At 46.4% G+C, this 27874-nt stretch overlaps 1 protein-coding gene across 11 annotated transcripts in view; it reads right to left on the bottom strand.

Moving 5' to 3' along the window:
• Positions 1 to 27874, bottom strand: part of CUX2 (cut like homeobox 2) — a 322707-nt gene that overhangs the window by 212478 nt on the left and 82355 nt on the right. For 2 of the 11 annotated variants that reach the window (XM_041729260.1, XM_041729261.1), the window contains exon 1: positions 16378 to 16545. The exons of 8 other annotated variants lie outside the window; for them this stretch is intronic. The gene's annotated coding sequence lies outside the window, so the exon portion shown is untranslated. Of the gene's footprint in view, positions 1 to 16377; positions 16546 to 27874 lie in introns of those variants that run through there. One more of the 11 variants, XM_041729269.1, reaches the window with a different exon arrangement.

Genomic DNA, 27874 nt, shown 5'->3' on the forward strand with positions numbered 1-27874 from the left:
TCTCTAGCATTAAAATCACATGTGATGTCTTCATGGTCAACTAGTAAGGAAGGTGCTATTATTATCTCCAATTTTCAGAGTGGAAATTGTGGCTCAGGTAAGAACAAGTTGTCAAAGACCAAGGAAGCACAAAGGGCCCCAGGCCTCAGCACAGTCCTACTCAGAAGCCTCTTCACCTCTTCCTGATTCACCAGATCAATGGCAGCAAAGACTTCAGGTGTCAGCGTTGTAGTCAGCTTCACATTTAGGACTAAGACTTTCTGGCCACGGCCGGGGGCATCATCCCCCTACCTCTTTCTCACTTCCCCCTCAGAACTCCATATGAAGCTCAGAGTGAAAAGGATACTCTTGACATTTTCTAAAGAAGTTTGAACTGGGAAGAATAGCATCCCCCCCAGAATTCATGTCCACCTGGAACCTCACACTGTGACCTTACTGGGAAAAAGGGTCTTTGCAGATTTAATTAATGAAGATGAGGTCATGCTGGGTTAGGGTGAGCCCAAAATCCAGTGAAAAAGAGGACAGACACAGATAGAAGACAGCCACATGACAACGGAGAAAGAGATTAGAGTGATGCAACCACAAACCTAGGAACTTCAAAGGATTGCCAGCAGCCACCAGGAGCTGGAAGGGGCAAGGCAGGATCCTCCCCGACAGCCCTAAGGAGGAGAGTGGCCCTCCTGACACCTTGATTTCAACCTTCTGGCCTCCAGAATTGTGAAAGAATACACTTCTGTATTCTTTTAAGCCCTCAACTGATGGTACTTTGCTATGACAGCCCTAGGACACTACTATAGTGCTATTCTATAAAACATGCACAGAACCACAGGCGACCATTGTTCGGACTTCTAAAAGGTTCCAGACTGGCTGGGGTAAAAATAACAATCGGCCCGCCCTCTTGGCTGGGCAACCAGGGTCCAACCAACCCACACCCCTCAATGGTCCCATCTAGTTTCTCAGGGGGCTACACAGGGAGAAGCATAGGCCATCTAGTCACATTTGGAGTTGCCAGTGATGACCCCCACTGGGTTTTCTCCAGGTCTTCCTTGAAAGGGCATGGCTGAGTTGGGATATCCATTATGGCAGCTTTGGGGCTGTAAATCTCACTTCCCTCCGTGAACAGGAACAAGGCTAGCCTCACAGGTTATTTATTGCCAGCTGCCTCTTCAGAGGCCATTCTCTGTACCAGGCACCATGCCCAGCCACCTGGTTCCTGTTGGGAGTGGGCTCACTATCTTCTTCAGGTACCTTTTGAGGTGAGTCTAGATTGACCCCTTATACAGACGGGCAAACTGAGGCTGGGAGTTGCTGGAGTCAGCTAGGATGTGGCACAGACAGACACAAAACTGCAGTCTGTTGGACTCCACCACTTCTTAGTCCAGAAGAAAGTGAAGGAGGTATCACACAGGAAGATGTTGTCACACAGTCGGTGCTCCATAAACGCTGGTTTGTGCTTGCGGTGTAATCTGCTATTTGGTGATGGTACTCTTTCTCAGCACCATAAGCAGGAAGAGAGATGAGAGCCCAAAGCCAGTCTTTACCATTAAAATAAGAAAAGCAAAGCAAGAGTTGGTATATCTATATTAAGCTGATCAGGTTATGGCACATTTAGAAAACCACTGGACAAAATAAGGGAGTTGTGTCTTTAACACCAAGGACCTCGCCCCCCTGGGGATGGTCACAGTCTCTGGGTGGGGTTTGGGATTTGGGATTTTTGTTGCTCACTGTGAGGCAATAATAGCTCCAGGCACATTTCATCTGACCCTCCCAGAGACCAAAGATGCCAAAAGATGGGGAGATGGAAATTACTCCCAATTTCACAGGTGAGACTGTGGAATAGAGAGGTAAAGGGGCCTCCTCTAAGTGGTCTGGCCTAGAATGCAAGTCAGAAATCCAGTTCATCCAGGATGCTCCCTCTTTGGGCCACTTGCTGACACTTGCTGAGCTCTGTCAATTCGATATAGACAGATGTCCTGAATTGGTGCACTTCTCCCCAGGTCCATTCCCAAAGCACTGCTCCAGTCCCTGTGACTTCTCACCAAGATGCTGCAGCAGTCTCCGTGCTGGCCTCCCAGCCTCCGTTTGGAGATTCTCTCTGCTCCTCTCCACTCCACACAGAAGCCAAAGCCACTTTACTGAAGTGTATGTCTAGCTGTATCACCCCTCTGTTCAACCCTCCTTGGCTCCCCTTAGCCCTCAAGATGAAGTCTAAATTCTTTACCTGGCCATGAGCCCCCTGGGATCCCTCCAGAATGACTGGGTGCTGCTTTGGGCCTATTTAATGCTCAAGCATTGATGCCCTGGTTTCAGCTTCCACAAAGTACCTGAACCTTCTGACCCCTGAACCTTTGCATCTGCTGTTCCCTTTCCCTGGAATGCCCTTCCTTCCCCTTCCTCTCACTCAGCTGGCAACACCTAGTCACCTTTCAGCTCTCAGTTTAAATGCCGCCTGAGGCAGGAACCTCCCAGATCCTTTGAGTGGCCCCCATCACAGCAGTGCTACCCTGCTCAACAACAGCTAAGGAGAACTCAGGTGAGGAGCCATGTCAGGGAAGATCATCTGGGGAGGGAGGCTTTGCTTCTCTCAGCATTCTCTAGTCAGAGCTCTGGGCCTCAGGGTAGATAGAGTTCCCGATTAGACCTCAGGCACTGCCAGTGACTGCTATTCCCTACAAAGTGTTATCTGTTTTCTTTTTAAATCTTCATTATTACCCCCTTCTTAGGTGATAAAAGTGAGGCTTGGAGAAGAGAAAACACTTGTCCTGGGCCAAAGTCTGGTAATCTGAAGGCAAACACTTGATCTCAGCACTTGCTAGGCTTTGCCTAGACTTGGCATCTGTGCCAGTGGCCACCACATCACAGGGTGGAAGATGTGCTCGGAACAGCAACTGTGCAAGACAAATCAAAGGAACTACGATCACCACCCTAGAGTGTCAGAGCTGTAGAGGACCACACTTGTTCCACTTGAAACAACCCCCAGTTCCTTTTCTGTCCTGTGCTTTAATCTTCCCAAGTGTAAAATGGGCACAAAACACCAACACTACACATTTGACATCTACACATAAGGGAAAGAAGGAGGGCTTGGGACAGGATTGTGAGTCCTGGTCATTCAAGAGTAGTCAGGCAGGCAACCCAGGCAGATCCTTGGCTATCTCTTCCCTACAAAGTTGCCAGTCACTTAAGAAGCTATGGTGTCTGGCTACATGGTCAGACATCATAAGACGACACACAAGGGAGGTGAACTTGGCTCTGCTCAGCATCTAAACCAGAGAGACTCAGAGCTGCAAGTCTAGAGGAAAGAACTCAGGGTTTGGGGCCAGACACTCCGAGGTTTGAGTCCCATCTCCACCATCTGCCAGGTGGGTGTCTTCAGACAAGTCCCTTAACTCTCTGAGCCTGTTTCCCTCCCTGCAAAATGGTGACATCACATCCACCTACTTTGTGCAGCTGTTGAAAAGTTCTGAGTTAACGTTTCACATAGTAGGGCTGAAGTCCATTGCACTTTTTTTTTTTTAGTCCATTGCATTTCTAATATTTAATGAAATACTTTTCATCCTTTTTAAAAATTGAACATTTTATTGTTAGATCATTGTAAACTCACATGCAGTCATAACAAAGAATGAGGAACTCTCCTGTACCTTTCATCCCCTTGCCCCTATGGGGATAACTTACAAAACTGTGGTACACAGTCAGCCACTACCGGGATACTGACATTGATACAGCTGAGATACAGAACATTTCCGTCACCATGAGGGTCCCTTATATTGTGCTTTTATAACCATACCTACTTCCCTCCCTGTTCCCATCCCTAATCTGTTCTCCATTTCTCTTGGTCCTCTCAAGAATGCTATATAAATGGAATCATCTAGTATGTCATCTTTTGGGGGACTAGCTTTTTTCACTCAGCAGAATTCCTTCAAGACTCATCCAAGTTGTTAGTTTATCGACAGTTCATTCCTTTTATTGCTGAGTTTTGTTCCATGGTATGGATGTGCTAGTTTGCTCAACCACTGACCTGCTGAAGACCAGCTGGGTTGCTATTTTAGGACTATTATGAATAATGCTGCTGCAAACATGTGCAGGTTTTTGGGTGAGTTTAAGTTTCCATTTCTCTGGGATACAGTCTTTCTTTTTTTTTTTTTAATTTTTTTTGGGATACAGTCTTTCAGTTTTAAACCCCTACAGGCATATAATTTCATTCATTTGACAAATATTTATTGAACACTTACTATGTGCAGGTGTTGTTCTGGGCACCAAGGATAGAGCAGGAAATGAGGCAAAGACCCCTGCCCTCTCCTGTAACACAAAACTGAATAACTGAGCAGCAATAACTAGCAAAGTCCACTCATAGCAATACACACAGAAATAGAAAAGTTCACGGATTAATGATAAAATTAGTAACTGCTCCCACAAGCTGGGTCAAGTGCTAAGCACTTGGGTACATTACCTTCTGGTTAAACCTGCTCTGCCTCAAGATGAAGAGCCAGAAAATTCTGTATCAACTTTTTATTCAGGGCATCTTCTTTAGGAAGGTCCTTGTTATACTGGAACAAGCCTACCATGTTCCCATTTCGCAGGCTTTGGAAGTGCCAACACCATTACCTGACAGCTCCAATAACACTAATACTTCTTGAGTATTGACCAGGTTCTGAAACCTTTTGAGATTTGATACAACTCTTTAAATCCTCTTATGCCATGTACTACTCCCTAAGACAACTTGCACCATTGGCCCTTTTTACAGGAGGGAAAACTGAATTATAAGAGGCTAACCAACCTGCCAAAGAGCGTACAGCTGGGAAGAGCAGAGACAGGATCTAAACCCTCAAGAACAGAGGGAGGTGACTTGATGGCCTGAACAAGGAGCCATCTTCCTCTCTGGTCCACACCCACCTCTGCGATAGTGACAGCCTTCCCCTCCCATTACCACACACCTCATTAAGGGCCCCGGGGAAGTGACTGTTTCCAATATAAATTGAACAGTTCCTCATTAACTATGAAAGACCTAAGTGCTGATCACCTCAATCAATGTTCTAGGGTCTCATCATTATAAAATGAAATAATCAGGTCAGTCAAATCTATTCCCTGTGATCAAAATGTTTCTCTCCTCAATGCACCTTTGGCCACATGGTCCCAGATGCCAGTAGGTTGGGTACTTTCTCCATCATGAAATAAACTTCATCTTAAGTCCTGAACTCCTGACACCTATTACTCTCATGACAATAAAAATGCCAGCCATGATATCATAGGAATATTCAACCTCCAATGTTTCCCAAATCTTCAACAGGAGCAGAGAGCTTGTTCTTTCTCACTGACAGGGGTTGGCAGCTGGGGGACAATTACTGTGCCCATTATTAGAGAGGCCTCCATTTGGTTCTGTGTTGCTTCCAGGTTAAGTATAAGGGACCTAGAGATTATGCAACTAGAATCAGGCTGGATCCTTACTGGAAGGTGGGAAGACAGCAGGGAGCAAGAAGACATTGAGTTTACATTGCAATGGGGGAGACAGACTCTAACTCAATCAACAACTCAATATCCAATTACAAATTGAAACAAGTATTGGGAAAGGAACCAGAGGATTCCCATTGTGCATCAGCAAAAATGGTCAGAGAAGGCTTCTCTGGGAAGAGATTGGAACTGAATTAACCAGCCATGGGAAGAACATCCACGGTAGAGGAATAGCAGGTGCAAAGGTCCTGAAGTTAGACTATTTCAGAACTCCAAAACATTTAAGGAACTCTCTGGCTTTGTCTTCTTTCACATTCCCTATCACTCACTTAGTCCCACTCGTGATGTTCCTCAAGTCTTCTAAACACATTCCCCCCCAGGGAATGCCTGGAACCCCTCCCAGGCTTTCTGCATGACCTGTTCCACATGTGTGCTGGTAAATGCTTAACAAGCAGCTCTCTGGGGAAAAAGTCCTAGTTTGTAGCATCTGCCATTTCCATGGTGTAAACACTCCCACCATGGCAGAATCCGAGCAACCAGCCAGACATCACTGAACAAGTTGCTGGGAACAGATGGGGGCAATAAGCTCTCATGGTCCCGCACAAGGCAACTCTAGCACACCACTGGCTGGCTCTCTCATTTCAATTTAAGCCTTTAGATGTCACCTCTTAATCCTGTCCTAATCACCAGCCCCCATCAAAACCAGCACCCCTCCCCCCCCTCACACCCGGTATTCATCTGTCTCTTTGCTACCTGTCTCTTTTGACTAGCAGGGCAGCTCCACAAAGGCAGGGAATTCTGCTGGCCTGCTCACTGCTACATCACCAGTGTCCAGAACAATGTGTGGCACATAGCAGAGGCACAATAACATTCAGAGTATAAAAGGATAAGGAGAAGGCATGAGTGGCTGGGCTGTGGTGACATGAGGGACAACAAGAGAAGATGGGGCTAGGTCAGCAGAGTCGACCACCCATGGCCTGGAGACTCTGATGTGAGTCTTGACTTTCTTCTGAAAGCTTCTGAGCAAATGAGTGACAAGATTGATTATGTTTTAAGAAGCCTCCTTTGAATTCTGGGTGGAGAATAGTTGCCCCAAGTGGCAGAGAGAGGGTGAGAGACCAAGGAATACCCTTGTGATGCATTCTGGGGGTAGAGAATCCTCAGGCCTTGGAAACCCGAGCTGAACCCTGAGACTTCCACAAATCCCTTGCTCCCAGCAGGAGCCTCTCCAGAACAGGGTCACCAGGAAGCCTGGGTGACGGCAGGCCGCTGTCTGCCAACCCCCCGTCACGTGGTTCCTCATTATACAGTGTAGCTGCTGCTGCCAAGCCTCCACAGCCACTTGCACACCGCTTTGCTTTTAAAATAGAAGTTTCCTGTGAAATTGCAAATAATGTATCGCTGAGAGTCCTTAAAACGTTCACAGGTATTTAAAATGCTATATAATCAAGTTCGCAAAAATATAAAGTGTAAGCGTTAAAATACTTTAATGTTCTAATTAAAACCAACCACTTATGCCCTGGCGCTGACTCCTGTTTACTATTTCTGAAATAGCCAATGGCCTCCTCTGGGAAAAAAAATTTTTTTTAAATTGGTCTTATAAAAAAAGGAAAAAGTTAAGTTTGCTCTCTCCAGCAGTGCATTGAAGGAACTAAAAAAAATCACACTCTCAAAATATCCACAGGTTGCCAACTGCTAAGGTATACGGGGGCAGGGGGCATCTGTGGGCCCCTCCACCTGCTCCCTTGAAAGTAGACTGAATTAAAAAAAAAAAAAAAAAGTAGACTGAGTAGAAACAGGAGAAAAAGGGAGGAGAAAATCAGGGTTCTGAGAACCCCAGACACCATCCAACACATCAACCCACCAATTAAGGTCCTCATTGTTGGAGGCCAGGAGGGAAAATCATCCTTATTTATAAGGTTTAAGGAAATGGGTCGAGCTCTATCTCCCCATAAACCCTGGTCTCTATCAAGCATGACTATGATGCCTTTGCATATGCTGTTCCCTTACACTTGCCCCTGCAAACTTCTACTCAGCTTTCTGTTCTCAGCTCCTCAAAGCTTGCTCTGGTTATTCCTCGCACTTGAGGAAATCACCCAGTTGTCTGGTCTGCTCTCACTGTTCTCCTGTGCCATAGGTGGCTTGTCACTCTGTTCCCACCAAAGCGACCTTGAATGAGCAGGTTCTTGGGCCAAATGTGGGCCACCCCATTAATGGCAGCCCCTGACCAATTGCTGGGCCTCTCCCATCCTTGGCTCCCAACACACAAACTCCTTCTTGCTTCCCTTCCTTGGCACTGAGTACCACCTATAATCATGTATTTGTTATCTATGTATTTACTTGTTCAGCATCCCCTCCTCATTTGGGTTATAATTTCCATGAGATCAGAGGCCACAGAGGTGACTAGGGCCCATCCGTGTGCACCTAGTAGGGACTCACTAGATGGCACAGATAACAGTCTTTTAGCTCCCTCCTGAATTTCAGTCCTTTTTATAAAGTGCCTCATTCATTCATTCATTCATTCATTCATTCAACAATACCACCCTCCCCCCTCACTAAGAACTCATCTTGTATGAAGGCCCAGCAACACCTCAAGATACATGGGCTCTAGGTTCCCCCAGCCCTCTCCTCCCAACGTGTTCTTCCTTTTCCATTTGCCCCTAACGTCATGGACCCATTAGGTCCTGAACCTTGGACCCTGGCCCATGGAAGACATGGCTCTAACATTTCTCTCTGCCATGGTCTCCTTAACCTTCTAATCCCTGGCCTTCTAGTCCTGTCTCAAAGGCCTCAAGCACCTGTGTCCTCCTTCTCCATTCCTGCCCTACTTCTGGGCTGCATCACTGTTCACTAGCATGCTGACTGCTCCCTGGCTGGACTTCCTGCTCCCACTCAATCTGACACAGTGGTTTTCCGCTGGGGTACTCTGACCCCCCAAGGGTCATCTGGCAATATACAGAGATATTTCTGGTTGTCACATTTAGGAGGGAGGCAGTGGGTAGAAACCGAGGATGCTGCTAAACATCCTATAATACGCAGGACAACTCCCACAACCAAATGATCCAAAATGTCAATAGTGTGGTGGCTGAGAAATCTTGTGATAAAAAGAATCTTTTAAGTACAGCTCCAAACATCTCACTCTCCTGCTCAAACACCTTCGATGGCCACCTATGGCCCACCAAGCTACCCAGCATCCCCTCCTGACATTCAGAACCCTGCATTCTCCCAGCCTAACTCCTCATCTCCCTTCCATACATGAGCCAAGCTGGCCTGTTCGGCGCATCCCAGGCTGGGCTCTGACCTTCCTACTCTGGGCCCTCGTCCATGCCGTACACTTCTCCGTCTGTCAGCCTGTTAAGCCTTCCAGCTTTCAAGGCTTGTATCAGTGTTCTGTCCTTTCTCCCAGGCTCCTCAGCTGATCTAATCTGTCTTTCCTCTGCTCCCATGCCCTGGGCTTCAATTTCCCGTAGGCCACCTGCCACCCCTGTCCATTCTGCTCACGGCTGCTTGTGGGTTCTCTCAATACTCTGAAAACTTGGGGCAACCCGGGTGGCTCAGCGGCTTAGTGCCGCCTTCAACCTGGGGTGTGATCCTGGAGACCCAGGATCGAGTCCCACATCTGGCTCCCTGCATGGAGCCTGCTTCTCCCTCTGCCTGTGTCTCTGCCTCTCTCTCTCTGTCTCTGTGTCTCTCACGAATAAATAAATAAAATCTTAAAAAAAAAAGACTCTGAAAACTTGGTCTCACTCATTTCTCCCCAAAAAGTATCTAGCACAATATTTGTCATACAGTGGATGTTCAAGAGATAATGAGCTAATTTAAACACCTTTTTCCACTGAAGTTTCAAATCCAGAAAACTCCCTAAATGCAAACCAAGTCAGGCCATCAGCCTTTTATTGGACTGATTCCAACCCCTTTAGTTTTGCCTTAAACGATACAGTGTGATTTCCACTTTTCCCCTTCTCCTGAGCTCAGTGCAGAAGGCTGAACTGCTCTGTGCACAGTGTGAGCAAAAACAGAGATGCTACCAAGCTCCGTGCTATCCTCACCTACCCCCACCCCAAACCTTTTTGGGGATACTGGTGCTCTCTGCGGCAGGTCAATTTCAAAGTACAAAATAATACAGTCCCAATGCTGAAAACCTAAAAACCTCCTTAAGAAAGCAAAAACACAAAAATCGCCTATAATCTCCACCACCTAAAAAAAGTGCAAAAGAGACCTAGGAACTATTCCACTCAGGGGTGAGGGAGCTGAGGTATTTATTCACCAATACCTGAGATGGAGAGCGACTCCCAGGGGTTATGTTCCAGCACTTCTGGCTAGCCCCACTCTCAGGCAAAGTAGTCTTGTGGCTTTAGACAAAAACCCCCAGGGCACAGAGATGAATCATCAGCAGGTGGAAGCTTGACAGAGCACTGAAAAGTCCCAAGGGACTGTGACAGCATCTGCTAATCTGCTTTTACCCCTGCCTCAGGCCACAGAATGGATGACCAATGCCCCAGCACCAATTCTCAATGCATCTAGCAACCACCCCTTATTTTCAGCTGAGGATCCCCGTCCCACCCCATCCTACTCCCTCCCAACTGTTATGAACATCTGTCATGCTTTTCTGGCTAGCCAGCATCAGAAGCTCCTTCTTGTTGGTAGAGAAGTCCCTTCTTACATGAGTCTTGGTGGAAGGCTGAGTCCATTTCTGCTGCCTCCAACTAAGAGTCCTGGATGCAGGTTCCTCCTCCATTCTTGGGGTTCAGGATTTGGGCGTAGTCCAATGAACAAATCTTATTCCCCTGGCCAAGGTGGGCTCTGCCTTTTGGATTTACAAAAATTACACATTGTGCTGCTCGGTCTGGCTTTTATCCAAATAGCAATGCACAGAAGATGTTTCCTTTGAAAATTAAATATCAATTGGTCTTTCCCTTCTTAAAAAACAATTTCCACACTTTTTAAAAAACAAAATCAAGTAAATTTTGCTTGGAAAAGTACCCCTTGAGAAAGCTGGAATCAGGGGATGTTTGCAAACCCTGAGTGGACATTGAGTAGGTAGCAGGTGAAGGCAAACCAGAGGATAGTGCTCCCCAACCCCCAAAACTGTAGTAACTAATCGGGCGTGACAGGATGGTGAGGGCTGATCTCTTGGTCCCAGACACTAACTCCACTTCCTAGAAGTGCTGCCATAACCAGGGAGCCTTCATTATTCATTTTGTACTTATAACTACAATAGCTTTTTATTAAAGAATTACTACGTTGGGAGCTCATATTGAGCTTAAATTCAATATCCGTATCACTAAAAGTTCACAACAACTCTATGATAGCTATCATCAACACCACCTTCATTTTATGGGTAGGAAACTGAGGCTCAGTAAAGCTCAGCAGTAATATTAGTAAGAATAAATCACATTTATTGAGTCTTGTTATGTACCAGGTACTGTTCTAAATTCCTTCCATTGATTTACCTCATTCTTTCAACAGTTTTTGCTGAGCACCTACTATGTGCCAAGCCCCATTTTAGATGCTAGGAAGACAGCAGTAAGCAAAAGAAACAAATATCTCCATCCTGCTGGAGTTGATATTTTGGTGGGAGAAATTAGTAAAGAAGTTAAATGGTTAAAAGATACACTATGATCAATCATGTTAAGTGCTAAGGAAGAAAAAAAATACATGGCAGGGAAAATAAGAGGGAGAAGGAATGATGTGTGCTTAAGTGTGTGTGTGTGTGTGTGTGTGTGTGTGTGTGTGTGAGTGTATTGTGAAATTTTGGGTAGAGTGGCCAGAGAAGGCATCCCTGAGAAGGTTAACTTTTGAGTAATGATGAAACAAGTGAAGTAGCAAGCTATGGTGACAAGTGAGAAAAAAGAGAACAGCAAGTGCAAAGGTCCTGGGGTGGGAGTGTACCCCACCTGCTCAAAGCAAGGAGATGATATTAACATCACTCCCACTTTACAGATGAGTAACTGAGGTACTGAGAACTTGCTTGCTCAAGGTCACACAGCAAGCAAGTAGATGTGCCAGAACTAGACCCTAGGCCTTCTGGCACTAGGTCAGATGGCTCTTTCTACTGAGATCCATCAGCAAGCAATTACTCTGTGCAATGCCTAGATTAAGATGTTTGTGAGAATCTGCTGGGCATAAAAGGCAGCTGGGAAGTGAGGCATCCTCCCCCACATCCCAAAGCCACACAGATACTCTCAGGCCTGTAGACACATACATAGGTATGCATGCAGGCTCTTCTGCCCCACCCCAAAAGACAGACAATGCAGGTACAAGAACAGCGGCACTGAGGGATGTACAAAGATTAAACTAATAAATAAAGCCACCTAATCAATGGTTCTTGGAGCAGAGCACTGGGGAATGAGAAATCGCTACTCATGCCGGGAAAGTCCAGCTCCTCCAAGTCCTACCAAATTCACAACCTCAACCAACAGTGACAAGAAAGACAAGCTGAACTGGGAAGAGAAAAGAGTCGGGCCCAAGAGGGGCCAGAGCCCACAAGTACAACTGTGTGATTGTAGGCAAGTGACTGTACCTCTCTGACCCTCATCTGTAATCAAGGGTACTAACACCAGTCCTTGCTCTAAATGCCACTGCAGGTCCACCCTGGTGAATGTCACAGTATATCACAAATGCCATGGATAATTCTGACCAGGTGATAGTTGCCTGTGGCAAAAGTTCAGAGGCTACAAGAGGGTATAAAGGACAAAGTCAATCTCCTTCCTATACCAAGTCTCCCTGCCAAGGGCAATCACTGTTGGCAGTTTCTTATGAGTCCTTCTGGAAAGTTCCATATTGAGATTTATTGTCACTTGCTTATATGTGCAAAGAGCAGTCTGTTTGAAGTCACGAGCTTATAAAAGGCAGTGCTGAGATTGGAAGCCCTCACATCTGACTCCATAGCCCAAGTCTGCAACCTCTGTACCACCCTGTTCCTAGCTCTTCCAGTTTGAGGAAAAGTCTGGAGGACCAGCCAAGATATAGGCAGTGTTTTGTCACAAAGAATGCTTCCACTCTCATGGGACCAGACCACCATGGGCTACCAGCCTCCTCAGGCTGGCCGAGGGCCCCAGCTGGCCCAAAGTACCATGTCCTCTTCCTTAGTAACCTGGCCATGGACCAGAATTGGAGAGCCCATCTCCTTCACCCCACTCCATGCTGTGTCCCTGGCCCATATCCCCATCACCACTCACTGCATGGCTGCAGGAGACCCCGCAGTGGTCTACCATTCCCACAGCCCCTTCTCCTCAGAGTGACCTTTCCTAGGGCAAAACTTAAGCCACTCCTTTGCTCAAAACCTTTCCAGGGCTCCCTATGGCACTGCAGATAAAACCCAAAGTCCTTCCTCTACCTAACTCAGGCCCTGTTTACCTTTCCAGTCTCCCTCTACCTCCCTCTCTCCCCTTGTCATCCTCTCATCTGCCACCTGGCCCTTCTTGGCTCCCCCAGCCCACTGGCCTCTAGGCCTTCACCCCTGCCTGGTGGCCAATTTCCATTTCTCTTCACTCACAGAGACCTCCCTGAACCACAATCTAAATTAGGTATTCTTGCTATTTTTTCCTCAGAGCTTCCTCACAGCACTTCGTATACTCTGTAATTTCTTCTAAACTGCCTGCCTCAGCCTCTCACCAGAATGTGTGCTCTGTGTGGGCAGCAACTGTGTCTCTCTCAGTAATGGCTTCATCCCGGGTCAACAAAGAGCCTGGAACACACTGTGGGCTCAAATGTTTGCTGAATGGATAAATAAAATGATCAGAACAATTCCCTTCCAAAATGAATCCATATGCACCCAGTTTATTTTTCTGCCCACTTTCATAGGTTGTTCTGAAAATCTGGGAACAGGGCTAAAAACCCAACTACCTCCAGAGCTAAAACGCCTTTGCCACCCCTGGCTACTGCCTGGACTCCCTTTGTCTCCTCCCTTCTTCCTTGCTGTTACATTAAGCAAAACTTCTCCATTGGCAAATAAATGCTTTTTCTATCAATAACCACGGATGACTAAATCAACCCTTTAGCTGCTGTTCTTATCTCTTAAACAGACCCATGGATTTCCCAACTAATCAGAAGGTGAATCAAATGCTGCCATTTGAGGTGGGAGATAATCCGGTCAATTTCTTCCAGGAGGAGGGATCTGAGTGGGAATTTGCGTATGGCCCCCAAAAAACAAACACTCTTGTAAATAAAGCCGGCCTCTATCCTGTCTCCACAATGCAACTCTTATTGAGTGAGTCAGGTGTTTGGCTGATTAAAAATTGATCCATTTCAAAATCTAATCAACAGAATAGGATTCTTTCATACGTTATCAAGAGAGCTGCTGACATCGAAAACCAAACCTGTTATTAACCCATGAACTCCAGTGACCCGCTGCTCGCCGTTCCGCAGGACCGTAAATTATTCAGTGGTCCAAGACTGGGGGTAGCCAGCCTGATGGATTTAGACAGGGGCGCAGTCCAGGGAGCTCAGGTCGATGGCGTGGCCCTGCTGGTCCCCAGAGGCTAGGGTTCCAGACACTTGGGGTCTTCGTATCATGACTGTGAATACATTAGCCCCATCCGGCTGGGCCTGGCCACGGCTGTGCCTTTGACAGAAAAGCTTCTCTCAACTCTGCAAGCAGAGCAGGCTGGCCCGGGCCTCAGGCGGCTGCGGGGCTGCAGAACAATATTATCCCTAATTCCCAAGTTAATAAATTATTTTCCTTGAACTACAGAAAAGGAAAAAATAAACAAAGATGAGGGGGGCCAGCTGCATTTGCAAACAGTTAGGAACAGGCAATACAGTCAGTTCAAATATTTTACCTCCTCATGCAAGGAAGAGTTCTGTTGCAATGGGACTGTTTAGAAGAGGAGATGAAAAAAGCCAGCCATTGGCTGTTTATGTGTCTGGCAAGGCCCAGAGGGGCAATGGGCTTTCTTGCCAACTTCTAGACTCTTTGACCTTGAATTAAAGCCTCGTTAAGAGTCGTATCTTATAAAAACAAGAGCAGAGTAAATAAAGGGTTTTTTAAAGGACACATACATACCCACATCAAAGTTTCCATCCTGCTAAGCAAGCAGGAAATCCAGTGGCTGCACTGGCATTATTATTTTAGGGCCCATATTCTACAGCTGACCTGATTAGAGAAGATGATTTAAGAGGGAAAAATATGAGTCTCAGGCAGGACTAGAAGGAGACTGCAAACTGGAAAGAACTGGACCACCACTGAGTGATGAAAGGGACTGAGGTGAGTCATTTCCTTGCTCTGAGCTTCCAGGAGACCCGGAAGGAAGAAAGACACCAGCATGGGCTCTGTGGAACAGCCTCTGGCAGAGCCAGTGAATCTCTGGGAGCTGTTCAGGCAAACCACAATCAAATCAGCTCTGCTACTTTGTGGCTATGATCATGGACAAGTGACTCAGTCCCTCTTCGCCTCAACTCTCTAACCTGTCAAATGGGAATAATAAAGCCACTATGTGTTTTAAGTTCTTCAGGTTTCCCCTGTGTGAGAAACACACTGGAATTACTCAAATGCTCCATAGATGGGATCTGTTGTTACTGTTAATATTATTGCTATTATGATGCCAGGTGCTCTGTACTCCTTAGAGGAGCGTATGATAAAATCGGCAGTGGATTAATATTCTCAATTGCACACTTCCCACTCAAATGCTTGACCTTTATGAAAGTGATGATCCTAACTTGCCTCTTTAGTGCACGATGCTTTAGTAGGAACCCCAGAAAGTACCTATTTAGTAGGTGTTTGAGGCTGAAAGCCAAAGTCCTGGGTTCACACGCCAGTCCTGCCAATTGAGAACTGTGATTTTGGGAAAGTGAATTCACTTTTCTGAACCTTAGCTTTCACAACTTTACAAAAATGGGGTGATCATATCAACTTCCAGGAACTCGCTTAACATGGTGCCTGGCATATAGTAAGCCCTCAATTAATGCTGGCTGTTATCATCATCACTATTATTCAGACTTAGTTTCTCATTTAGTTAAGTGGAGACTATTTTCTTTCACTTGCTAGGAAAAGTTGAACCTGGTAGGAGCCTCTTGATGAGTGACCCCTGGGCTAGTTACTCCATCTCTCTGAAGCCTAGGTTCCTCTCCAATAGGGGTACATAATGAAGACTACAAACTCTGAAGGGCAAGGCCTGCATCTGGCTTGGTCACAACACTACTCCCTCAGTCAACAACCATGCCCAGCCTACAATAAACACTTAAAGAAAGAAAAAAGAAAGACAACACTATAATTAAAATATTTGCTCGATGAGTTCTTCCCCCCAAAATGTCTGTGCCCAGAACAAGCTTTCAGCAGCAAATAAATGTGGAAAAAAGGTGAATGTTTCCCTCCTCAGACCCAAATCCTGCAGGGGTTGGAAAGTACCTAACCCACCGCAGCCTAAACTGCCTGGACACATTGGCTCTGCCCCAGAGAGCATCCAGGAGGCCAGAGAGAGGCTGACTCCCCAGCTAACAAACAATTACAGATCACCAGGAATCCTCTCTTAAATAATAATATATTTATAAGTCTGAGGCCCCTATGACCTCTCCTCAAAAGCAAAATCATCCTCTGAAGGCCCCTCGACCTGATCATATTGATCCCGTCTGAGCTGTAATTTTGTGGCTTTGAGTTGAGGAGACAAGGATGGCCTGCCCAGCTGGCGGTGGCCTGGCAGCTCCAGGGGTGCCTGGCAGAGGCTGTGATGAAAAAGAAATCAGATCTGTCCTCCAAAGTCAGAGAAGTGAGTGCTCCTGCAGGCAGGACTCAGAGGGAATAGGAGCCAGCAGTGGGCATTGCCTCTGTCCACCAAGCCCTCAGGCCCAGCATGGCCCAATCTAGACCAGAGAAGACCCACAAGGACTGAATGAATGGACTGTGAGTCCCTGAGGCTCTGGCCAGGCAGAGACAGGGTAAGGGCAGTGATTCTGGGAGCCCAGGTCCTACCCCATGGCCGGGCTCAACCTTACCTGGCCAAATGGTGGGATCTCCAGAGACCTCAGGTTTGGGCCTGAGGGGCACCATGCCCCCTCCCCCACAGTGGTGGCCAGAATGTGGTGGGCACCTTGAGCTGAGACGGGTTCCTAGGCCAGCCACGTCTTCCCTGCTGCCGATGCCGCCTTTACTGTTTATCCACTGTCTGTTTTCCTCATGACAGGCGTTCCAAGAACTGCAGACAGAAATCAATGCAGCTGGTCCTGGTGCCCACGCTCCCGCCCCCACCCATTCCTCCTGCTGCCAAAGTTCAGTGTCACTTCCTGTAAAGCTGGGGCAGCCTCTGAGCTGAGCGTGAGGGGCAGCCTGAAGAAGGGACACCCCCGCAACCCTTGACCCAGACTAGAGGCCTTGGGCAGAGGAGTCCCCAGAAAGGCTAGGCAAGGCCAGGCCCTTTACCTTCACCCAAAGGGGAGAGCCGACCAGGCAGGGAGCAGCAAAGAAAAGTATTTTCCTGCCCCACCTTCCACTTAGCACATTACAAACACGGGCAACAGGAGTGTACCCTAAAGTTTTGGTTCTGAGTCACCTGGGGCCTTGGTGAAAAATTCACTCAACTCAGCCCTGGAGATTCAATTTCAAGAGATCTGGGGTAGGGTCAGGATTCTGCACTTTAACAAGCCCCCAAGGTGATTCAAATGGGAAAGTAAGTTTGGGAGACACATTTGTGTGCAAAGATGCAGCTTCCAGGATGCTAATCACTGTGATGCTCAGAAGAGAAAGAAACTATAATTAAGAGGATAACTAGATAATGGTGCACCTGGGTGGCTCAGCTGGTTAAGCATCTACTCTTGATTTCTGCTCGGTCATGATCTCAGGTTTGTGAGATGGAGCCCCAGTCAGGCTCTGTGATGGGCACCTACTTGAAATTCTCTTTTCTCCCTTCCACTCTCATGTGTGAGTACACAGGCTCTCTAATAGAAAAAGAGGATAGCTAGATAAAATAAAGGACTCCTGAATAAGTGTGAATTCAGATAAACAATGTATATTATTTAGTACACGTCCCAAATACTGTACAGGCTGTACTTAGATTAAATATTATTTTTTATCTGAAATTCAAATTTAACTAGGCATCTGATATATATATTTTTTCAAAACCTAGCAACCCAAACTGAAAAACACTAGCCATCCCATACTGAAGCTTACTGACATAAAAGGAGAGAATGTTATATAGCCTCTAAAATGGGTAGAAACCGTCAACACAGCATTTGCCATGCTGGGGCATTGTTCACATGCCTCACACATATTACTTAACTCATATAAATATCCAAATATTTATCATGCAAATATTATCCTCCAAAGAACAGAAGCAGGCATTATTGTCCTTTTGGACAGAAGACGAAACTGAGGCACAGAGAGATAAGTCACTTTGCTAAAGCCACACAGCTGGAATGGCAAAACTGGGTAATAAACTAAAGGAAGTCAGATTCCAGAGTTAATAACAAACACTTTATTACTCTCTAATGGGGGAATAAATGATAAAACACATAAAAAGACAAGATCATGTAACTTAGCATGGAGTCAGAACAAGATTTACAGTATGGTTTCATTCCTTAAAATGTATGTATGTTATATATACAGGCATTAGAGAAATGATTAGGTCACACACAGCTGGCAGAAGTATAACCTGGGGGGCGCCTGGGTGGCTCAGTCAGTTAAGCATCTTCCTCCGGCTCAGGTCATAATCTCAGGGTCCTGGGATCAAGCCCCATGTCAAGTGCCTGCTCAAGGTAAGACTGCTCCTCTCTCTGCCTCTGCCCACCCCCCCCCACCCCCCCGCTCATGTGCAAGTGCTCACACTCTCTGTCTCAAAAAAAAAAAAAAAAAAAAGTGTAAACTGCTACAGCCACTTTGGAAAACCACTATACTAAAGCTATGTATATGCCTTCTGTAACCCAGCAATTCCACTCCTTGATACAAAGCCTTGAGTCTCAACCAGAGGTGATTTTTCCCACCTCCTTTGGGACACTGGCAATCCCTGGAGGCACCTGATTGTCACAGGTTGGGAGATGCTACTGTCACTTAGTGGTAGAGGCCAGGGATGGTGCTAACCATCCTACAATGCCCAGCGAAGTCCCCACAAGAATGAATCATCCAGCCCCAAATGTCAACAGTGACAAGATGGAGAAACCCCCCTGTTCCCGGGAAAAATGCCTGCACCTCTACACCAAGAGACAATTGTGTACCAACATTCCTAATAGTGCTCTTGTAGGAATCCCAAACTGGAAGCCACCCAAATGTCCTTCAACAGGAGAATGGATGAATAAATTGTGGTCTACTCATACAGAAGAATGCTAGATGGCAATGAGAATGGATGAACCACAACTGCACACAACAATGTGGGTGAATCTTGAGAGCACAATGTTGGTGAAAGAAGCCAGACAAAAAATAGCACATACTGGCTGATTCCCTTTACAAAAAATTTATAAACAGGCAAAATTAATGTGTGCTGTTAGAAGTCCAAATGGGTAATATTTGGGGGGCAGGTTGGCAGTGACCAGAGAGGACATGATACGGCTTCAGGGGTGGCAGCAGAGATGTTCTATTTGTTAATCTGAGTGTTTCTTAAAGATTTATTTCAGGGAGAGAAAAAGACTGTGTGTGTGAGAGCAGGAGCTGGGGGAAGGGGGAGAGGGAGAGAGAGAGAGAGAGAATCCCAAGCAGACTCCTTACTGAGTGTGGAGCCTGATGTGGGGCTCAATCTCACGATCCTAGGATCATGACCTGAACTGAAACCAAGAGTTGGAGCTCAACCAACTGAGCCACCCAGGAGCCCCTGATCTGTGTCCTTTTCTGTATGTTTGTTACATTTGGACAAAAAAATCTAAGAAAACAGTGATAAAGATTTATCTCAGAAGCAGGTGATTTTTTTTTCTTTTTTGCTGATTTATTCTTTCCAGAATTGCCACATTGCACGTCTTATTTTTTTAATGACTGAGTAGGCCAACAGCAAATCCATTTGTTCATTCATCAAAAAGTGTGCTGACCCCTACAGTGTGTCACTGCCCGCACCCCCCTCCTCAGCATAGGGGACTGGAAGTCATGAGGGAAGGTCATTCCTGACCTCAAGGAGCTCACAGTCTCCATGCAGGGGAGGAAAGAATAGAACCACAATCGGTCTGAGCTGCAGGCGGCCAGCAGCCGGGTATTTCAGCCACCTAGTCCAATGTTTTAGTCAGTTTGATTTCTCCAGGGCAGGGTCATGTCTCCCCAGCTCTCTGGAATCCCAGTTTCCCCAACCAAACTCCCTCCTGCTTACCTGGGGCTGAATCCATCATTAATGTTACTATCTGCCCCTCTCTGCTCATGGGAGTTTGCCATTCCTTGAAGTAGATATTGCAATCAGTACTACACTCTGACAGAGAGGTAGACAAGGGATTGTAGAAACCAAAAATGTATGGGGGTGAGGAGGCCCAGGGGCTGGAGGACTTGCTCTTGATAGGAACACAAACACATATGGAAAAATGCCACTATATAAACAAAGCAGTCTTTATTTGTGGTCAACCTTGGGGTGGAGGTGTTGCCCACAGTGAATACTTAAGAGAGGTGGGTGTTGACAGAGGAATAGGAGTCCACTGGATAGACCACGTATGGAACACTACTATGGACAGGGAAACAGCATGGAGGGAAAATAACATTGCTCTCTGGAAGTCACACTAACCTCAATACAGCTGGTACGTGCGCTGTAATGGAGGTTCAGCCAGGGTGCATCTGGGGAAGTGAGCATCAGCTAAAATTTATTAAGCACTCTGTGCCAGGCACCACACTAAGGAAGTGCTTTGCCTATACTGTCTTCACTAAACCAAATGGCCCTATTCTACAGATGAGAAAACTGAGACTCAGAGAAGTAATCATGTGGAGGACAAGGGGACAGAGGGAGGCTACACAGTGATCTTCAGTGATTGGCTCAGTGAAGATGGCAGAGCTGGGATCTGAACCCAGAATGAGGCACATTCTTAACCCTGAAATCTTCCCCTCCCATAGGAGAGGCACGGAAGCACTGCTGGCACCCCTTGTCCCCTCCTCTCAGGGGTCTGCCTGGAGCTACTAGATCCCCTGAGGCGGCACACGAGTCTGCAAAGAAGGGAACAGAGTTGAACCAGGAAAGGCAGAGCAGGTGAGTTACAAAGCACTGCTGCAGGGCCCTGCTGGGAACATAGTAGAAAATACCAGCTGCTCTAACCAGCATCGCCTTTAATCTCTTCAGAAAATGGATGCTGCTCCTGGGTCCCTGGAGAGCCTAAAGTTTAGGCTGAAGGCTTTCTGGAAAAAAGCTCACTGTTGCCGGCATTTCCACAGTCACCCCGGGTGACATCTGACACTCCAGCACCGACTCACTGACAAACATCTTCAAAGGACAGAAATCGGCCAGTTTTGCCATCTTTTCATACAGATGTCATTCACCCACAGGAAGCACATGCATTGTGAGAGTTATTTTGGTTGGAGGAAGCCAACCCCAGAGCAAATCCAAGAAAGAAATAAAAGGAAGGGGAGTGGGGAGAGCAACTCAGGCAAAATGTGAAAAAAATGGCGTTTGGTGAAACTGCACACAAAACAATCTTTTTCAAGATGATCTTTTTTGAGATCAAAGATGAGTGGGGAGAACTGTGCTGAACGTCAGCAGGTGCAGCAAGCTCAGGAAGATGTTGTGGGACTTTGCAGGTGTCTGTGGGTCCTGTTTAAATGGGCAAAATCCAAGCCCAATGAGCCACCTGCTTGGCTCAAGTGTGATGGGGAAAGAGCAAGATGATCTCTACTAGGGGGTCCCAACAGGCTCCTCTGAAGTGAATCTGAGACCCAGAGGATGGGAACAGCCCACATCTGCTGACACTCTTGTGGGACCTTATTCCTCTGGGAGGTTTACGGACATGACCATGGCCAAGTCACTGCCCAGCCCCTCTCCAAAAATTCCTGTGAAGAAAGAGTGTTCAAAATCCCAAAGACTATGGAGTTCTGCCCAGGGCTGTGTCCTGGCACACCATGTAGCCTCCCTCTGTACCCTTGTCCTCCACATGATGTTCTTCAAACAACAAGGCACATCCTGCACTACCTGGCAGGTCAGCACCAGACTGGTGGCAGACATGACGTGTGTCTGGTTCACCTTTGTAGAAATTTGGTCATGTGGAATGGAGTGGCCAAAAGTTTCCAGAATCTTACACAGGGAGATGTTTTGGGAGGGAGATGTTTTGGGGGTGTTTCTCATTGTTGATGGTGAGGAAGTCAATCTAGGTGAGCTTAAACAAAACAAAACAAAAAAACAGGCTGGGCACCCACAATCAAAGTATAGAGAGGAGAAGGCAGCTTCCATGGTGATTCAACCAGGGTTCTGTCTTTCTTCATATCTTAACTCAGCGTATCTCTGCAGGCTGCTTGCACTCTGTCCCCACGTGGCTGTCTGCAACCCCAGCTCCAGGCAGCTCTAGACTTCCATCCCTCCAGCATCTCAGCTAGAGAGAAAACTGCTCCCTCTTTGTTTAATGGAAAAATCCCAGAGAAGCTCTCAGATTGGCCTAGACTGAGCCTTGTGACTCCCTCTGGAATAACGACCAAAGACAGGGGGGTGGAGCACTAGGAGTTAGCAGTACTCCCTCGTCCTGGGTTGGCTGAGGTGACTGAGGGGAAGAGGTGGAGGCCACTACAGGGACATAAGGTATATAATGCCACAATACAGTGTGCGGTGCTCTCTGCCCCACTGCCTGTTTGCTGTTCCACGAGCACTTGAGGCTCGGCCACTCTCCCAGCCTCATTTCTCCAAGTCTACTGTCATAAGGAGCAGTCTCATAATGACCATCTGGGTCACAAAAAGGAGTATTCAATGAGCATTCCCCAGGTACCGGGCACTCTGCCAAATGCTTTCCATGAATCCTCTCGTTGGATCCTTTAGTCCACCCTTTGTCATCCCATCTTACAATTGTAAAAGTTGGTGTTCAGAAAAGTTCAGGGGCTCATCCAAGATGACACAGCTTGTAAGAAGCAAAGCTGAAAGTTGAGCCTGACTCTAGTGGACTCCAAACCAGTGCTCTTATTCATGACCCCATTCTGATTCCTATAGTATAAGATTTTAAGGAATTAACTCTCCTAGAGTGGCACATGGACATTTACATGCTGGGATAGAGGAAGGTCCCCAAGTATAATGACCATGGGGTGGCATTCCCTAATACAGTTGTCACTTCTACATAACTAAACCCCCTTCATCCCTCACCCAGAGCCTGGCACCAGTAGATGCTCAACAATGTTGGTCAAATTGGATTCAACCCTTGGGCAAAGGCTAAGATGAGGAGATTCCCCAGGAGATATTTATATTTAGCCTCTGGTCCCTGGAGTGGGCCCTGACCCCAAGGGCAAGTGACAAATGTCAGTTTGTCTAAAAAGCATGGTGCAAAAAAAAAAAAAAGGTGCTGCCAGACATTCTAAAGAAGAATTCTAATGAAGAAATTCAACCTTTCATTACGTTGAAAGAACTTCTATGTCTACTAATATGGGAGACAAGATAACCTGAAAATGTTCCCCACTACAAAGCACCCCGAAATACTGGATAAAATATACCAGAATCCCTTTAAATATACAGGTCAATTCAGTAAGAAAGTAAGAAAAATTCCCATGGGCCAAAACTGAAAAGGAAACTCAAAATCAAACTGCTAAGAATGTGAACTGATACTTCAGCGCCCTTGGCAATTAAGGGGTAGGGACAGGTTCCCATCTTGGTAGCCCAGAGGTCTTCACCCTCAGTCACAGTGGGTCACAACACTTCTGTCCACTAATACAGGAAGAAGAGGAGACAATTGATCGTTTTAGCCTTGCCTCTAGGTTGGAAAAACAAAAAGTAGCCTTTCCAGGAGATCCCTGGGTGGCTCAGCGGTTGAGTGCCTGCCTTTGGCCCAGGGTGTTATCCTGGAGTCCTGGGATCGAGTGCCGCATCAGGCATCCTGCGTGGAGCCTGCTTCTCCCTCTGCCTGTGTCTCTGCCTCTTTATCTGTGTCTCTCATGAACAAATAAGTACAATCTTAAAAAAAAAAAAAAGTACCCTTCCCTGAGAATTTGTAACCATGGGTCTGCCTTCACATGAGTTTGAGTTCAAGTTTATACTATCCTTGGAGTTCTCAGACTTGTGTGCATCAGAATCACCTGGATGGCCTGTTAAAACACCAACTGATGGGTTCCACACACCACCCCCGCCCCCAGCTCTGCCCCAGGACTCCTGATTCAGAAGATCTGGGATGAGACCAAAGAATTTTCATGTCTAAGTTCAGAGGTGCTGCTTGTCCAGGGACGACCCATTTGGAAACTAGTATTTTCAGCCAAGCAATTAATATTAAAAAGCAAAAAACATTCTCCTCTGGTAATATCCCTAGACATTATGCAAAAGCAAATAGGAAATCTCTCTAGAGCAGGAGTAAGTGAACTATGACCTGTGGGCCAAATCCCACCTGCCCCCAGGCCAAATCCAGCCATACCCATCAGTCTATAAATTTATGGATGCTTTTGTTGCACAACAGCAGAGCTGAGTAGATGTATCAGGGACTACAGACAGCAAAGCCAAGAATATCTATTATCTGGCCTTTTACAGAAAAAGTTGGCAAACTTCTACACTGGGAGTAACTCGGGCCACTCCAAATCCCCAAAGATTTAATCTTACTGAAGATGAGCTCTCAATCTAAAATTATAAAATACACAGGGAAACAGTACCATGTGTGAGAATTAACAGACATGACAACTAGCAGGATCAGGTCCAAGAACTTCAGATAGTGGAATTATTATATACAGATCTAATAAACATAATATAATAGAAGGACAGCCTACATTTAGCAACTCTCAGGTTCTCAATGATCCTGAAGACAATGATATTTACTGAGGGCCTACCGTGTGCCAGGTTTGGCTCAAGTGCAAGTGCTTTATAGGGTCCAAATCTTTCATGTAAAGAACTCCAATTCAAGTATGAGACCAAAGCTCAGAGATGTCTTTTCACTTGCCTTACTTTACACAGCAAATATGAAGCAGAGCCAGGATAAAACCCAGGTCTTGGCTAAAACCGAGTTCTAAAAGGTTCTGGAGCCTCTGACTAACTTCCACTCCACAACAAGGTGATCCACGATAGAGGTTAACAGCTCTTAGGGTACCTGGGGGACTCAGTCGGTTAAGCATATGTCTTTGGCTCAGGTCATGATCCCAAGGTCCCGGGATCGAGCCCCATGCTGGGCTCCCTGTTCGTCTGCTTCTCCCTCTCCTCTCTGCTCATGCTCTCTCGCTCTGCCTCTCTCTGTCTCTCAAATAAATAAATACAACCTTTTTTTTAAAAAAAAAAAGGTTGTATTTATTTATTCATGAGAGACACAGAGAGGCAGAGACATAGGCAGAGGGAGAAGCAAGCTCCCTGCAGAGAGCCTGATGCAGGGTTCGATCCCAGGACCCCAGGATCACACCCTGAGCCAAAGGCAGACACTCAACCACACAGGTATCCCTAAATAAAATCTTAAAAAAAAAAAAAAAAGGTGCTCTTAACTTGGAGCAAATGGCTCCAAGTTTGGAAGACTCAACAACCCCCTAAAACTATATCCAAAATACTGTGTCCCTATCATGTTCTGGAAGAGCAGATCCATAGCTTTCTCCAGATTCTCAAAGTCAAAGAACCCCTGAGATAGCTAAATTCAAATGGGTACCTTTTCTCCACACCACACCAGGATCATGTTAATAGTGAACATTTCTTGTACACAGTGCCAGATACCATTTGAACTTTTTAAGTATATGCTTGTTTAAATCCCATGCAACCCTATAGGAAGTACTTTTATCAGCCCCATTTTATAGATGAGAAAACTGAGGCCACAGAGGGATTAAATAACTTGTCTGGGGTCCCAAAATTAGCAAGTGACAGAACAGAGACCCCAGAGTGGAACACATTCATTTGCATACTTAACCTCTGCTAAACTGCTTCCTGACGCCCATTGCAGCCAGCCCTCCACTTCTGAATCCAACCACTTGTCTATACAAGTACGGAGAGCCTAGGGTCTTTCCTGTCTGGAACCATTTCCACATGCACAAGAAACAGGGATATCCTTCTACCTACATTTCAGGGCAAAGTCCCATTCCTAATCCCAATCACTATGTCCACAGGAGTATTTCCAAGGCCAGCCAGACATGAACTGGATATTTCTTGGGTGTTTGAGCATGCCCCTGTCCCCCACCACCTCGCCTGGCACCAGCCCAGACACCAACTACCTACTTGGCTGGTGCCTTGTGAATCGCCAACATAAACACACATTTACCCAATTTTTCAGAATGAGCAATATTTACTCAACAGCTCAGAATGGCTCATATGGAACTATTAAACCCCATTGCCTCAGTCTGCAGCTCAGAGCGTGATAATGAATCAGTATTTTGGAGCGATTACGATGCTAATAAGAATGTGTGAGGCACAGAATATCGTATGTAGGGGCAGCCGCCAAATCCCCTGGACTCCCTGCCTCATTCAGGAATTCCACCATTCCAGAAAGCAGCCAGCCTGAGAAACGCCAGCCCCCAAGGCAGGCCACGCTTGAGTTACTAGAACACAAAGCAGATGAGAAATAGAGACCACCATTTTGCACAGGGCAGGCCCCCGCCATGCTAGTCCTCGTTGGGGATGTAGAGAGAGATGGTGCCCCTTCTTGACAGCCCTGAAGGCTCCAGAGCCCCCTATACTGGCAGGGCCTAGAGTTTTAGCATGGCATTTCACACACTCAGATATGCATAAACATTGGAGAAAAAATACGTATTCCCTCAGGCTGCATGCCTGAAGCAATGTTAGATTTGGTGGGGGTTTTCTGGTGTTTTTGTTTCTGGTTTTTTTGGATCTTTCTCTTTTCACAAGCCCCTAGGTAAATAATAAATGGCAGTAAGCAAGCATATATTTGAGGCCTTCCCTTAGGGGCCTTAAAACGCCTCCAATTCTCCTCTTTCATCCCTCTAATCCTCACTCCCCAGCCACTGTTTCCCTCTGTTCAGGATAAAGACTCCGCAGGACCTACAGGCCCTGTTTAAGCCAACCGTGTCTACACTCCCTAGCCACACCCCACCTCTCTGCCCTTTACCTCCTGCTTCAGCAACATTGGCCATCATTTACTTCCTGAAAACAAAAGTGTGTCCTTCCACCCCAGGACCTTTACATGTACTGCTCTTGTCCTCTACCTGAATAACCACAGCCCCTCTTCTCTTGCCTAACTCAAGAGTCCTTTCCTAACTTCCAGACTAAATCTGTTATACAATCTCTTCATTCCTGACTCATTTCCTCCACAGCCCTAAGCAAGGTTTGCAATTTCAAATATGTGATTATTTGATTAATGTCAGTCTCTTAAGGGATTTACTTCTAAACACCATGGAGACCAAACTTGAGGGCAGAGAACAAACTTGTGTTGATCATCAGGGCATTCCCAACACATGGCCCAGGACCTGGCACACAGCAGCTGCCAGAGAAATATGGATGACTGACTGATGGACTATATGAATGAATGAATCCCTAAGCCCCAGCCCCCTCCCCACTCTGCTTCTTCAACTGGCTGCCTCTTCACTGAGTTGAGCCCCATTGCTTTCCTGGGCTATTTATAGTCCTATTTTGTCTACTGCAATGTGCCATGTTCACAATATAAGCATCAAATAAATACTTAATCATAATAAAATGCTTGTGGAGCCCCCAATCAGAATAGCCCTGTGCCCTCCCCCTGGTTTAGGTCTGTGTATTTGTGTGCATACACGTGTAGGTGCACACACTTGCATTTCCACACAAGATTCCCCAATGGGCCTGTATAGAGGCAGAAAAGCACCTGTGTGTGAGTGTGTCTGCCATATTCATTCAACAACGGTTAAGGGAGAACCCACTCTATGCTAAGCACAATTGCTGGGGGAAGAACAGCAAATAAGACAGACCCATTGCTGGCTATACATGACATACTGACACTTAATAGGTGATTACCATATGCCAGTCTCCAGTTCAACACTTCAGGTAAAGGTACTCATCTCATACCAACAATATTCTCGTGAGAGAGGATACCCATTTCACAGACGAGGAAGCTGAGGCACAGACAGAACAGTACTGGCCTAAAGTCTCACTGACAGGGAAAAACTGGAACCCCTGTCTCCTCAACTCTGGAGACAAGTTTTTGGCCACGGGTCCTCATCCATCCCTCATTGCCAAGAACAGGGATAAGAACATAAAACCAGAAACACATTTTTTTCCCCATCATTGCTGTCTTTCAGAAGCAAAAACAAAAACAAAAACAAAAACAAAACCCTGGAGATGCCCAGGGACAAGGTCCAGCTGAGGGGAGAGTGATCTACTTGCTTCATAATATATTAGGTGAGTAAAATGCTTGTTCTAAAGATAGCAAAATGTTGGAATCCCTGGGTGGCTCAGCGATTTAGCGCCTGCCTTCAGCCCATGGCGTGATCCTGGGGTCCCGAGATCGAGTCCTACATCAGGCTCCCTGCATGGAGCCTGTTTCT

The sequence above is a fragment of the Vulpes lagopus genome, chromosome 14, assembly GCF_018345385.1.
Source record: "Vulpes lagopus strain Blue_001 chromosome 14, ASM1834538v1, whole genome shotgun sequence".
Taxonomy (NCBI): Eukaryota; Metazoa; Chordata; class Mammalia; order Carnivora; family Canidae; genus Vulpes; species Vulpes lagopus.